This window comes from Pristiophorus japonicus, chromosome 3, assembly GCF_044704955.1.
Source record: "Pristiophorus japonicus isolate sPriJap1 chromosome 3, sPriJap1.hap1, whole genome shotgun sequence".
NCBI lineage: Eukaryota > Metazoa > Chordata > Chondrichthyes > Pristiophoridae > Pristiophorus > Pristiophorus japonicus.
The window spans coordinates 329,073,790-329,086,141 of NC_091979.1; the positions used below are offsets into that span (position 1 = coordinate 329,073,790).

General features: G+C 43.8%; 1 pseudogene; it reads right to left on the reverse strand.

Annotated features, from left to right (window-relative positions):
• Positions 1-7,073: 7,073 nt before the first annotated feature.
• Positions 7,074-12,352, reverse strand: part of LOC139256457 (zinc finger protein 850-like) — an 80,773-nt pseudogene continuing 75,494 nt past the window's right edge.

Genomic DNA, 12,352 nt, shown 5'->3' on the forward strand with positions numbered 1-12,352 from the left:
TAACCCTGACAAAAGGAAATATCTGTAAACCATGTCAGGACCAGGATATAGTAATTAACTCTTTATCTGTATTCACTGACTGTGGGACAGAGCAATACACAGGGAGAGGCCAGAACTTGGGTTTTACTGTATAGATATCTTGTTAAACTGAACCATTTCGGAGGTGTTCACTTAGCCCTTGACTGAGTGTGACCTACCCCTTGCTAGCAAGTAAATTAAAGAACCTTCTACCGGAGCTGTAAGTGTCGGAGTCATTCTTTTCGGAGGTCGAGATTTCGACAGTTATAACTTGGAGGTTCCACCGAGATGCATACTCTCTGTCCTGTGAGTAAAACGGATACGGGCATAGTGCCTCTCCAGTGAAAGGCTTCAGTGGCCAAACAAGGTGAGCCTTTTGCTCACAAGAGGTTTCTTCACTGTTGAATCGCATATGTAATCTGTTGTCCACAGCGGAGGTACTGCAATCTACAAGACTCGGCATTTAAAAGCTAAAGGTATTTTTTATAACCATTTCTTTCTCAGCTCGCCAGCAGAAGAGAACAGGTTCTGGAAAAATCTCGAAACAGCCCGGGGAAGGTTTCAGTAGGTAAGGGAGCGCTAGTCGATCGAAAAGGGTTCCAGGTTCTTATGTGATAAGAGTAGAAAAGAAAAAAAAAGCGCAATCGATCGAAGGTTCTTATGTGATAAGAGTTTGGGTACGGAACCATAAGTTTTATCAGTTTTTATTAGGATAAGTTAAGGACTCGGTCTGTAGTGGCGTACAACGCAGACTGAGAATTTGTTTAGATAAGGTGTAAGGTTATGATTTATGTACTCGCGGGAATATTGTTTGTTGTCCTTGTATTACTGTTGTGTGCAATACCTTTGTGAGAGATTGCCATTAGAGAAACGGGAAAAGTCACTCGGGAAAATTGTGATTCGGGAAAAAAAAACACAAGGATTGATTAAGAAAAGAAACAGTAACTGATTGATCAACTACGGTTGGTTCGTGCCAACATATCTCACACACCCTGACTGAGCCCGAATTAAGAGCCTTTTCAGGCCACGTAACGGCCAGGAGAAGTGGGCGTAGAGAACTCGGTTGGCCGAAAGGATTGTGAGATCAGAAACTGTGGAAAATCTTAATCATCCAGAATGGGTGCCGGAGCAAGTTAAAATACCACAAAAGGCACACCAGCCGATGTCATGCTCCAGAATTGTGGTCAGTCTTCAATTGACCAAAGAAACAAAAACCGGTAAAGTGGACTAAGGGTGAAAACAGGCCATTTCCATCCGATGGTTCATTTAATTTAGAGAGAACAACATGTCTCGAGGAGCGTCTTATAAACAGAGATCCAGGTAGAAGAAAAAAAAAGGAAAGTAATAGAAAAGGCCTGGGTTCCGATTCTTCAAGCCCATGTAAAATTAACAGAGGAAGTAAATCAAATGTAAAAAAAAGAGAACCTGATAGTGACTTATGGATTAAAAAAAAATAAAGCTAGCAAAAAAAAAAGCTTTATTGAATGGAGAGAGACTTTTGTGAATGTCTTGTCTTTGAATGAGAGTGCTTCTGTGTTTTTTCCTTGTGTCTGGAAACCTGTTTGGAAAAGTTGTGGAGCTGCCTGTTTGTTTTAGCTCCACCCACTTTTTCAAACAAAGTGAAGTTTTTTAACCCTTCATAGTGTTGTCCTGTATGTGGGAAGTTTAAGACATTTTAAGTTAGAAGCGCAGGTGTGGATTTATTCGGATGAGAAGTTACGGAGCTAGGAAATGCACAAAGGATGGGTTTGTTGAGACATGGTCCCGGTGGTTAAAAGTTGTAATGACTTTTTTTTTAAAAAGCCTTTGTGGGTCTCTCGAGGTGCAGGCTGGGGGAGTACACTCTCATTGTCCTTGGTGTAAAATCTTGGTACAAAAGCTTCTAGCTCAGTAAGAGGATTTTTTTTGGATAAAGAGTGACAGTACAATATTTGAATTGGGATTTTAGATATTTCAGGTGATCTCCTTGATCAACATTTTGGGTGTATTGGAAAAATCTTGGGTTTGGAAGCCTTTTAATAAGATTAGAAAACAAGTACTTTACATTCTGTGATCTGTGAATCACTACAAGCATAAATGAGAAGTCCGTGTAACACACCGATTCTTCCAGTTCAGAAGCCCAATAGTGACAAATGGAGGTTTGTCCATGACCTACGAGCTGTGAATGAATCTACTATATTCTCACAATGCTTAAAGGATGTGGAATGAAGTATCCCGGAATGCTTTCCAGAGTCTTAAGCAGCCCCTCACTTCAGCACCTGTCTTGGGATTACCAGATTACACTAAGCTATTCAACTTATTTGTGCATCACAAGTCGGGTTTTGCACAATCTGTTTTGACTCAGTTACATGGGGACAGGCAGCGACTGGTACCATATTTCAGTACCAAACTAGACCCAGTGGCACGCGGACTACCAGGATGTCTTCCTTCGTTGGCAGCAGCTTATTATGCTATGCAACAGGCTCAGACAATAACTCTAAATCATCAGACCATTTTGTATATCCCACACTCTGTCGAGATTTTACTTACTAAATGTGCCACCCAACACCTAACCTCCGCAAGAACCACTAAATACGAGGTCGAACTGTTATCAAATCTGAACCTTGTCATCAAAAGATGTACTACCTTAAATCCAGCCACTCTACTCCCCACGGAAGACGACGGCGAACTCCATTCATGTGAAATGGTAACCGAATTAGTGACTAAACCACGTGTCAATCTAACAGATGTAAATGTGTAACCCTGATCTAATGTACTATGTTGACGGATCAGCCTTACGAAATGATAGGGGCCAACCGAGAGCGGCTTATGCAATTGTAACTCAGTTTAATGTTGTCGAAACAGCCTCTCTTCCAGACTCCTTTTCAGCCCAACAAGCCGAATTGTTTGCGTTAACTCGAGCCTGTATTCTGGCTGAAGGACACACAGTTAATATCTACACTGACTCCAGGTATGCTTTTGGGGTATCACATGACTATGGACAAATTTGGAAGATTCGCGGGTACCTGACTTCTTCAGGAACCCCTATCAAAAATGCAGAACAAATGGAAAATCTCCTGCGAGCCATTCAATGCCCCTTGAAACTTGCCATTATCAAATGCCAAGCACATACAGGACAGTTGAATGAGGTGGCACTTGGGAATGCCAGAGCTGATAATGCAGCTAAGTCAGCAGCTCTGTCGAAAGGGGGGATGCAGGTGTCATTGTTCCCACTAAGGAAAAATAATTGCTCAGACCCGCCACCCACTATTAATGACGTGCTGGCCTTTCAGACACAGGCCAGTACGGAGGAGGTGGTGACCTGGGCCAGTACGGAGGAGGTGGTGACCTGGGCCAGTACGGAGGAGGTGGTGACCTGGGCCAGTACGGAGGAGGTGGTGACCTGGACGAAGGATCAATGTTATAAAAATCCAGAAGGAATATGGGTTCACCATGACGGCCGCGTGTTGGCCCCCAGATCCTTACTTCCATGGATTGCCCGATGTGTTCATACATTCACACATGCGGGCAAAGGGGGATTGGCAGATTATATTTTGGCAACTTGGTATGCACCAGGTATTTCGGCAATTGCAAAACTAATCTGTGAAAATTGTGTTACCTGTCAGACAATGAATCCGGGTAAGACGGAAAAAGTAGAATCTGCCACCCACCCAAATCCAGTCGGGCCTTTTGTACATTTACAAATGGATTTTATTGAATTACCTATGTGTATGGGATTCAAGTATGTATTAGTTATTGTAGATGTGTTCTCTAGATGGATTGAAGCCTTTCCTTGTAAAAAGGCCGATGCCACTACTGTTGCTAAATGTTTGTTAAAAGAAATCGTACCGCGCTTCGGAATCCCTGCTAAGCTTTCCAGTGATAACGGGTCACATTTCACGGGAACTGTTATAAGAGAAATGTGTAAAGCTTTGCAGATTAATCAACGTTTTCATTGCAGTTATCATCCACAATCTGCTGGACTTGTTGAAAGATATAATGGAATGCTTAAAAATAAGCTGGCAAAACTATGCAATGACACTGGACTGAAATGGACAGAACTGCTGCCCTTAGCTTTGATGGTAATGCGATCTGCAACCAACAGAACAACAGGCCTGTCACCGCATGAGATAGTTATGGGACGTCCCCAACGACTACCTTTTACAGCACCATTTACTGCAAAACAGATGGACATCCACAAAATGGAGGAAAATATATTGAATTATTGTATTGCACTAACCAAATGTATTTCCAGCTTTCATTCATAGGTAAAGGAAGCCCAAGTCAAGCCAGCGGAAGGGAAGTGTCATAACCTGGAGCCAGGGGAATTCGTTTACATCAAGATTTTTAAAAGGAAAAGCAGTCTACAGCCAAGATTCGAAGGATCATACCAGGTCCTGCTGGCGACCAATACTGCAATCAAGGTAAAGGAAAGACCAACATGGATCCACGCATCCCATTGCAAACGGGCACCCGACCAGGAGGAAGGGAAGAAGGAATCAGAGGAACAGAAAAAGGAAGACTGAATAAAGAACTGTATGGACTATGGGGACTGATGGTGCTGTGCTTGACAGGGTTTTACTTCGCATTATTGACTACACCAGGGGTACAGACCCGCCACCGAAGGGAATTGCACGTAAACGTATTTATGGCACTGAGTCATAGGTATGCTCAAGAAAGAAACTTGTCGAGTTGTTGGATATGTTCCCATGTACCTGTCCACTCCAGGGGGGGTATTCCCCTGAGATCTGTCCCCTTTAACGAATCAGAAATGGTAGAATGGTTGACAGTGCAAAACAGGACAAAACTAACTAAGGGGCCAGAAACGAAGGAGCAAACAGAATGGAGGTCGGCAGGGTATAAACTTACAGCCTTCCAGGGATGGTACCAGCCCAATTATGATAATAACCGTCAGCCTCCCTTCCTAAGCATTACTCCCAGAATAGGAAATCCTGAAGGTATAATATGCCTAGTGAGTAATGAGACTAAAGGACCAGAAATGGGACGCAGCAAGTGTTCCCAAATGATTAAATGGCAAGCCACAACTAATCCCACTGAGAGAAAGATAGCAACCGTTGGTTGGACAATGGTCCATAACAAAGCCCCAGGTGAAGGGTGGGAAGGTGAGACCACTCGAGTAGGGATAGTGCAAAAGGACCAGGAGCTGACGCCCTATAATTGCACCTACTTTATTTGTGGCCATAAAGCCTACCCATGGTTACCAGCCAACTGGACAGGGTCCTGTTACTTAGGATATGTGGTACCCCTTATCAGATCAGTAAGGACTCTAAGGGAGGCCTATGGAAGTCACAGATTTAAACGGGATTTGACGTGGCTAAACGGAATATTCAAGGTAATGGTGCCACCCTATGGAATAGCATCGACCGAATGGCAGTTACGGGAACTGGCTAACTTAGTCGAATCAGTAGCCAACGCAACTTCCCAAGCCTTTGAAGGGATAAATGACGAAATGGTAGCTATTCGAACAGTGGCTCTCCAAAATCGTATGGCCTTAGATTATCTCCTAGCCAAGGAGGGAGGGACATGCGCATTAATAGGTGAAGAATGCTGTACGTATATCCCGGATAAATCAGAAGATATCGGCAGTCTAGCTGAAAACATCAGGAAAAAGGTAATAGAGTATAAACAGACAGTTGGCCAGGACGGTATCACCTTGTGGGGTTGGGCATCAGGATGGTTGGGAGCCCTGGGGAAATCTGTGGTACAGGGTTTGATCATATTCCTGCTGATAGTCTTCGCCCTGTATCTATTATTTGTCGTCATTAAGTGTTGCTGTGCCAGGGTGGGAGAAACTATGTTACCTACCGAGACCACGGCTAGAGTTATGGTAGCAACAACTGCTGAAGGCTCTTGTGTGGAAATGGAAATGGAGAGACTGTACAAGATCAGAATGGATTGAGTTGTCCTTGTGAAGGACAAAATGGGGAAATGTGGAAAGTATTTTTATCTAAGCTGATACCATACGGTATTTGTGTGCCCTTTGCAATATATATATATCAAAATGGAGTCCTGGCCCTTCCAGAACTTTCTGCATTTTAGCAGTCAGCTTGCATAAACAGCTAAACCTGCTGTTAGATGGCTGATGGCCATCAGACAGCTAGGAGACAAGTCATGCTGAGACAAGTACCCCCCCATGGTGCTCTCCTATTGTCGACACTACAGGAGTTCCATGTCACCCCACCCTTATCTTCTAGACTCAAACCACCAGCCATTATCTCTTTCCGAGACCTCATCCATTTGATGCAAACAAATAAACTGACCAGGAAATTGAACTATCCTGACACAATACAAGACAGGTGATAGCCCATTACCTATGACTCATGGAGTAATGGCCGGCTGGCCAACTGATAACCCTGACAAAAGGAAATATCTGTAAACCATGTCAGGACCAGGATCTAGTAATTAACTCTTTATCTGTATTCACTGACTGTGAGACAGAGCAATACACAGGGAGAGGCCAGAACTTGGGTTTTACTGTATAAATATCTTGTTAAACTGAACCATTTCGGAGGTGTTCACTTAGCCCTTGACTGAGTGTAACCTGCCCCTTGCTAGCAAGCGAATGAAAGAAACTTCTGCCGGAGCTGTAAGTGTCGGAGTCATTCTTTTCGGAGGTCGAGATTTCGACACTCCGCATCTGTGTCCAGGGGAGGAACTGATGGGTTTCTATCTTTGGGTTAAATGATGTTCTCATCGAGGTGATGGACGTCAGTGCCGGGGAATGGGTCATTCTGAGCACCGAGTGTCTGCCTAAAGCACTCTGCAGTCAGGTACAGCATGGGTTAGATACAGAGTAAAGCTCCCTCTACACTGTCCCATCAAACACTCCCAGGGCAGGTACAGCAGGAATAGTTGGTAACAGGACAACAATAAGTCTCCTCTTATATTGGAGAAATCAAGGAATCGAATCACTGTGTATTGGAACCAAAGCTGATTTATTTGTCAGATATCCAGAAAATTAAACTCCAGCCCAGTTACAGGGGAAACACAGCCCAATTGTCAGAATGAACACAGTTCAGTTCCGATGTGATTAACAACAGAATACAACCCTGCAGTCACTTGTGAACTCGCTGGTATATCAGCAGGTCCGTTTTGGATTTAAAGCTCTTCTCACAGTCAGAACATTTAAAAGGCCTCTTCCTGGTGTGAACAAGTTGGTGTGCAGTGAGGCTGGATGACCAAGCGAATCCCTTCCCACACACAGAGCTGGTGAACAGCCTCTCCTCAGAGTGAACAAGTTTATGGCGCCTCAGGTGCCCAGAACTTTTAAAGCATTTCCCGCAGTCCGAACATTTAAAAGGTCTCTCCCCAGTGTGAACTCGCTGGTGTGTCTTCAGGTGGAATGACTGAGTGAATCCCTTCCCACACTCAGTGCAGGTGAACGGCCTCTCCCCAGTGTAATTGTGCGATGAATTTCCAGCTCAGATGGTGATCTGAATCCCTTCCCACAGTCACCACATTCCCACGGTTTCTCCATGGTGCGGGTATCCTTGTGACTCTCCAGGTTGGATGATCAGTTGAAGCCTTTCCACACACACAACACGTGTACAGTTTGTCCGTGTTTGAACGGTGCGATGTTTTTTCAGGCTGTGTAACTGGTTAAAGCTCTTTCCACAGGCAGTGCACTGGAACACTCACTCGGGTGTGTGTGTGTCTCGGTGCTTTTTCAGTCACACTGGTATTTGAAATCCTTTCCCACAGGCAGAACAGATAAACATTTCTCCTTCCACTTTCAAAGACCGATGATATTCAGATCCTGATGAATCGATTGACTCTCAGATCTTGACACGATGTCTAAGGCAAAAATCAAAAAGGGCCACATTACAACATAATTCGAAAAAGGACAAAGAGTGTTAAAAAAAAACAAGCCTGAAGGCTCTGTGTCTCAACGCGAGGAGCATTCGTAATAAGGTGGATTAATTAACTGCTGTTAACGGATATGATGTAATTGGGATTACGGAGACATGGCTGCAGGGTGACCAAGGGTGGAAATGCAACATCCAGGCGTATTCAATATTCAGGAAGGATAGACAGGAAGGAAAAGAAGGTGGGGTAGCATTGCTGGTTGAAGAAGAGATTAACGCAATAGTAAGGAAAGACATTAACTTGGAATCTGTATGGGTGGAGCTGCGGAACACCAAAGGACAGAAAATGCTAGTGGGAGTTGTGCACAGACCACCAAACAGTAGAAGTGAGGTTGGGGACAGCATCAAACAAGAAATTAGGGATGCGTGCAATAAAGGTACAGCAGTTATCATGTTTAATCTGCATATATTGGACTAACCAAACTGGTAGCAATGCAGTGGAAGAGGATTTCCTGGAGTGTATAAGGGATGGTTTTCTAGACCAATTGTCGAGGAACCAACTAGAGGGCTGGCCATCCTAGACTGGGTGATGTGTAACGAGAGAGGATTAATTAGCAATCTTGTTGTGTGAGGCCCCTTGGGGAAGAGTGACCATAATATGGTAGAATTCTTCATTAATATGGAGGGTGACACAGTTAATTCAGAGACAAGGGTCCTGAACTTTAAAAAAGGTAACTTCGATGGTATGAGATGTGAATTGGCTAGGATAGACTGGAGAATGATACTTAAAGGGTTGACGGTGGATAGGCAATGGCAGACATTTAAAGATCACATGGATGAACTTCAACAATTGTACATCCCTGTCTGGAATAAAAATAAAACGGGGAAGGTGGCTCAACCGTGGCTAACAAGGAAAATTAGGAATAGTGTTAAATCCAAGGAAGAGGCAAAGAAATGGGCCAGAAAAAGCAGCAAACCTGAGGACTGGGAGAAATTTAGAATTCAGCAGAGGAGGACAAAGGGTTTAATTAGGAGGGGGAAAATAGAGTATGAGCGTAAGCTTGCAGTGAACATAAAAACTGATTGCAAAAGCTTCTATAGATATGTGAAGAGAAAAAGATTTGTGAAGATAAATGTAGGTCCCTTGCAGTCAGAATCAAGTGAATTTATAATGGGGAACAAAGAAATGGCAGACCAATTGAACAAATACTTCGGTTCTGTCTTCACGAAGGAAGACACAAATAACCTTCCAGAAATACTAGGGGACCGAGGGTCTAGTGAGAAGGAGGAACTGAAGGAAATCCTTATTAGTCAGGAAATTGTGTTAGGGAAATTGATGGGATTGAAGGCTGATAAATCCCCAGGGCCTGATAGTCTGCATCCCAGAGTACTTAAGGAAGTGGCCCTAGAAATAGTGGATGCATTGGTGATCATTTTCCAACATTCTATAGACTCTGGATCAGTTCTTATGGATTGGAGGGTAGCTAATGTAACACCACTTTTTAAAAAAGGAGGGAGAGAGAAAACAGGGAATTATAGACCGGTTAGCCTGACATCGGTAGTGGGGAAAATGTTGGAATCAATTATTAAAGATGTAATAACAGCGCATTTGGAAAGCAGTGACGGGATCGGTCCAAGTCAGCATGGATTTGTGAAAGGGAAATCATGCTTGACAAATCCTCTAGAACTTTTTGAGGATGTAACTAGTAGAGTGGACAAGGGAGAACCAGTGGATATGGTGTATTTGGACTTTCAAAAGGCTTTTGACAAGGTGCCACACAAGAGATTGGTGTGCAAACTTAAACACATGATATTGGGGGTAATGTACTGACGTGGATAGAGAACTGGTTGGCAGACAGGAAGCAAAGAGTAGGAATAAACGGGTCCTTTTCAGAATGGCAGGCAGTGACAAGTGGGATACCGCAATGTTCAATGCTGGGACCTCAGCTATTTACAATATACATTAATGATTTAGATGAAGGGATTGAATGTAATATCTCCAAGTTTTCAGATGACACTAAGCTGGGTAGCAGTGTAAGCTGTGAGGAGGATGCTAAGAGGCTGCAGGGTGACTTGGACAGGTTAGGTGAGTGGACAAATGCATGGCAGATGCAGTATAATGTAGGTAAATGTGAGGTTATCCACTTTGGTGGCAAAAACAGGAAGGCAGAATATTATCTGAATGGTGACAGATTAGGAAAAGGGGAGGTGCAACGAGACCTGGGTGTCAAGGTACATCAGTCATTGAAAGTTGGCATGCAGGTACAGCAGGCAGTGAAGGCAGCGAATGGCATGTTGGCCTTCATAGCGAGAGGATTTGAGTATCGGAGCAGGGAGGCCTTACTGCAGTTGTACAGGGCCTTAGTGAGGCCACACCTGGAATATTGTGTACAGTTTTGGTCTCCTAATCTGAGGAAGGACATTCTTGCTATTGAGGGAGTGCAGCGAAGGTTCACCAGACTGATTCCCGGGATGGCAGGACTGACATATGAAGAAAGACTGGATCGACTCGGCTTATATTCACTGGAATTTAGAAGAATGAGAGGAGATCTCATAGAAACATATAAAATTCTGACAGGATTGGACAGGTTAGATGCAGGAAGAATGTTCCCAATGTTGGGGAAGTCCAGAACCAGGGGTCACAGTCGAAGGATAAGGGGTAAGCCATTTAGGACCAAGATGAGGAGAAACTTCTTCACCCAGAGAGTGGTGAACCTGTGGAATTCTCTACCACAGAAAGTTGTTGAGGCCAGTTCGTTAAATATATTCAAGAGGGAGTTAGATGTGGCCCTTACGGCTAAAGGGATCGAGGGATATGGAGAAAAGCAGGAAAGGGGTACTGAGGTGAATGATCAGCCATGATCATATTGAATGGCAGTGCAGGCTTGAAGGGCCGAATGGCCTACTCCTGCACCTATTTTCTATGTTTCACTCCTCCTCCCTAATTTCAATGTCTGCATCACCCCTGTCTTTTGTGAAAGCAGATGCAAAGTATTTATTAAGAACCATACCCACGTCTTCTGCCTGCACACACAGGTTACCTTTATGGTCCCTAATAGGCCCTACTCTTCCTTTAGTTATCCTCTTGCTCTGAATGTATTTATAAAACAGCTTTGGGTTTTTCTTGATTTTACTTGCCAATATTTGTTCATGTTCTCTCTTTGCTTTCCTAATTTATTTTATAATTTCAACCCTACACTTTCTATACTCTGAGAGATTCTGCAGTACAGGCAACTCTCGATTATCTGCACACGGATACAACGGGAAACCGTTGTAACAGCATTTAAAATTCCGTGTGTGTGATGTCACTTTGAAACTCTGATGTTCCTTTCGAATGTTGCCTGTTGAGCCTTGCTTTTAAGTGCTCTGCCTTGCCTCAGCTCCTGCTGTTGCTCGCACACAGGTCCACTGCCTCTCATAATTCATTAACATGCCATGAACAGTTACAGGAAGTAATCAACAAGCCTAATGGTCTTTAGATCTAGAGGACAAGAATTCAAGGATTAGAAGATACTCTACAGCTATTGGTTAGAGTACACCAGCAGTATTGTAAGCATTAACTGTAATGTCAACTCGCTCTAACGAAGAAATCATTTACCCTGCATAGCCCAATCCCCGAGGGACCCAGATAATCGAGAGTTGCCTGTATTTAGCCCTCGGTATCTGTCATAAGCGTTCGCATTTTTCATTATCCTACCCTGTATGCCCCTTGATATCCGGGGGGCTTTAGATTTGTTCGTCCAACCCTTTTTCTTTAAGGGAACATACTTGCTCTGAACCCTCACTATCTCCTCCTTGAATGTCTCTCACTGCTCTGACACTGATTTACCTTCAAGTAGCTGTTTCCAGTCCACTTTGGCTAAATCACATCTCGGGTACGTAACATCAGTTTTTCCCCAATTGCGAACCTTTATTCCTGGTCTACGTTTGTCCTTTGCCATAACGACCCTAAATCTAACTGAATTATGACCCCTACCACCAAAACGCTCTCCCACTGATACCCCTCCCACCTGCCCAGCTTCATTCCTTAAAACAAAGTCCAGAACCGCACCCTCTCTTGTTGGGCTTGCTACATACTGGCTAAAAACCTTCACCTGAATGCATTTCAAGAATTCTGCTCCCTCTATACTTTTCACACTAAATCTATCCCAGTTATTATTGATAGTTGAAATCCTGACTATTACTGCCCTATCACTGTTCATTGTTCATAGGTTTATATGTAACCTTCAGGGCTGCTGACCGAGGGCCGTGTGGCTCTTTGTCGACTGGCGCGGATACGATGGGCCGAAATGGCCTCCTCCTGCGCTGTAAATTTCTATTTCTATTGTTTTTGCAGCTCTCAGAAATGTGCCAACACACTTGCTCATCTATCTCCCTCTGACTGTTTGGGGGTCTATAGTACACTCCCAGCAATGTGACTGCCCCTTTTTTGTTCTTCGGTTCAACCCGTATAGCCTCATTTGATGATCCTTTAAACACATCATCCCTCTCACTGCTATAATTATTACTTTAATTAATACTGCGACCCT